Consider the following 2,451-nt stretch of genomic DNA (forward strand, 5'->3'; position numbering starts at 1 on the left):
AAAGAGCTCCATGCCTCTGCTTTGAGATGCTGTTTGAATTTAAATGATAGGACTATAGGTTGCGGAGTTACGGAAATGAAAAATCCGCAGCCACGAGTCTATCAGCGGCAATAGCATCCGACGCTATAGAGTTAACATCAGTGGCCTATAGAATGTTGTGATATCATCTAAAACCCAGCAATCTCAGAAAAAAATCTCATTTAACAGAAAAAAATTGCGTAATGCAGCTTAAACCCTCATTCCATACGAGAATAAAGGCCTCTTTTAGCTCTGATTTAGTCCTAGTTCTGCATTAGACTTGACTTAGTCTAGTTCAGAGCCGGACAAACAGCTTGATGAAGCCCACATCTCCTCCGCATTTGTACCGGGAGCAGCATCACCACGGTAAACAACAGGAAACATGTGATCACAGAGTCTGTCAATGATCAGGACAATAGAAGGACGAGTATCCAAACCATACCACCTGTCCCCTCTGAGAGAAGAAGGACACAGCAGCTGCAGGCACAAATGGAGACCTGTTCTACAATGTGCCAGACTGGATGGAGAGCTTAAAAAGGGGGGATTATGCAAAATTGACTTTTTGAGTTTTCTATCGTGTTATCACCAGTGAAGTTACAAAGCTTACATAGACTATCTTCAAAGAATCAGATGAAATTAATAAATAGTATATGATCACATTTATACAGCACTTTTCTACCGTGCATGCATACAAAGCCCAGGGAGCACAGGTGAGTCTGGGGCCACGTCTCAACTTTCCTCGCTTCCTCCTCACATTCATCTCTTCGTTCCTCTATATTTCAGCTGTCAATCAAACCTGCCATATTAAGTGGTGTCACAAAGCTCATAAGAATCCATTAGACAAGAGAAGGAAAGCACGATGGAAACATGAGCGAGGGTTCAGGAGGCAGACACCAGATCAAATGATCAAACTTTACTTGTCTCACAGTGAGGAGTTTGTATCGGTGCAACGGCGCAAGTCCAGGGACAACAACAAAACATGTTTGACGTGTTGCATAATTCTGAATTTGACGCCAAAAGTTATACAAACATGTATTCACTTTTATCTGAAAGCAAAGACGTTGGTCTGACTTTGACTTAAAAGTCCTGGAATAAAACATTGAAATAAGCCTCGTCCTTAAGAAATAAGCCTTGTCCTCACTACAGGGTCATTTAGGTCAGAGCAAAACCTGAGGAAAAACTCCCATTCACTCTACAGTTCGTGTCTCCTCCTGCCTCTCTACTCTGCTCTTCTCCTCCTCTGTTCCTCCTCTCTCCTCTTCTCTTCTGCTCCTCTACTCCTCTTCACCTCTCTTCTGTGCTTCACGCTCCTCTCCTCCTTTGCTCTTCTCTTTTCTCCTCCTCTCTTCTCTTCTGCTCCTTTCTCCTCTGCTCCTCTGTTCCTCTCCTCTCCTCCTCGCTCCTCTTTTGCTCTGCTCTTCTCTCCTCTGTTCCTCTCCTCTATTCCTCTCCTCTTTTTGCCCTCTCCTCCTCTCTCCTCTCCTCCTCTGTTCCTCTGCTCCTATCTTTTCCTCTGCTCTTCTCCTCTCCTCCTCTCTCCTCTTCTGCTCTCTCCTCCTCCTCTCTTCTCTGTTCCTCTGCTCTGCTCTTCTCCTCTTCTCCTCCTCTCTCCTCTACTCCTCTTCTCTTCTTCTCTTCTCCGGCTTTCTCCTCTGTCCCTCCGCTCTTCTCTCCGCTGCTGTTCTCTTCTCCTCTGCTCCTGTCTCCTCTGCTCCTCTTCTCTTCTCTTCTCCTCCTTTCTCCTCTCCTCCTCTGCTTCTCTCTTCTCTGTTCCTCTTCTCCTCTGCTCCTCTCCTCTGTTTCTCTGTTCCTGCCCCCCACTGCTCCTCTCCTCTACCTCTCCTCTGCCAGGTGAGAGGAGGTCTAGGTGAGAGGAGGTCCAGGTGAGAAGAGGTCCAGGTGAGAGGAGGTCCAGCTGAGAGGAGGGTCCAGGTGAGAGGAGGTCCAGGTGAGAGGAGGGTCCAGGCGAGAGGAGGTCCAGGTGAGAGGTGGTCCAGGTGAGAAGAGGTCCAGGTGAGAAAAGGTCCAGGTGAGAGGAGGTCCAGGTGAGAGGAGATCTAGGTGCGAGGAGGGTCCAGGTGAGAAAAGGTCCAGGTGAGAGGAGGGTCCAGGTGAGAGGAGGTCCAGGCGAGAGGAGGGTCCAGGCGAGAGGAGGTCCAGGTGAGAGGTGGTCCAGGTGAGAAGAGGTCCAGGTGAGAGGAGGGTCCAGGCGAGAGGAGGTCCAGGTGCGAGGAGGGGGGACCAGGTTTCACATTTGACATTGACTGGTAACAAAAATCAATATAAACTTACAGGTGGCAGTTTTAATGACAGGCCGCTCATTGCAAACGTATTTTTCAAAGAATGCACTCTCCCTCTGGTTTATTCTTACATTGTCTTTGTGTCTTTATTCTCCTTTTGTGAAACTTTCTAAAAACAAAAACAAACTTGAAG

Source organism: Periophthalmus magnuspinnatus, chromosome 10 (genome assembly GCF_009829125.3).
Source record: "Periophthalmus magnuspinnatus isolate fPerMag1 chromosome 10, fPerMag1.2.pri, whole genome shotgun sequence".
Taxonomy (NCBI): Eukaryota; Metazoa; Chordata; class Actinopteri; order Gobiiformes; family Gobiidae; genus Periophthalmus; species Periophthalmus magnuspinnatus.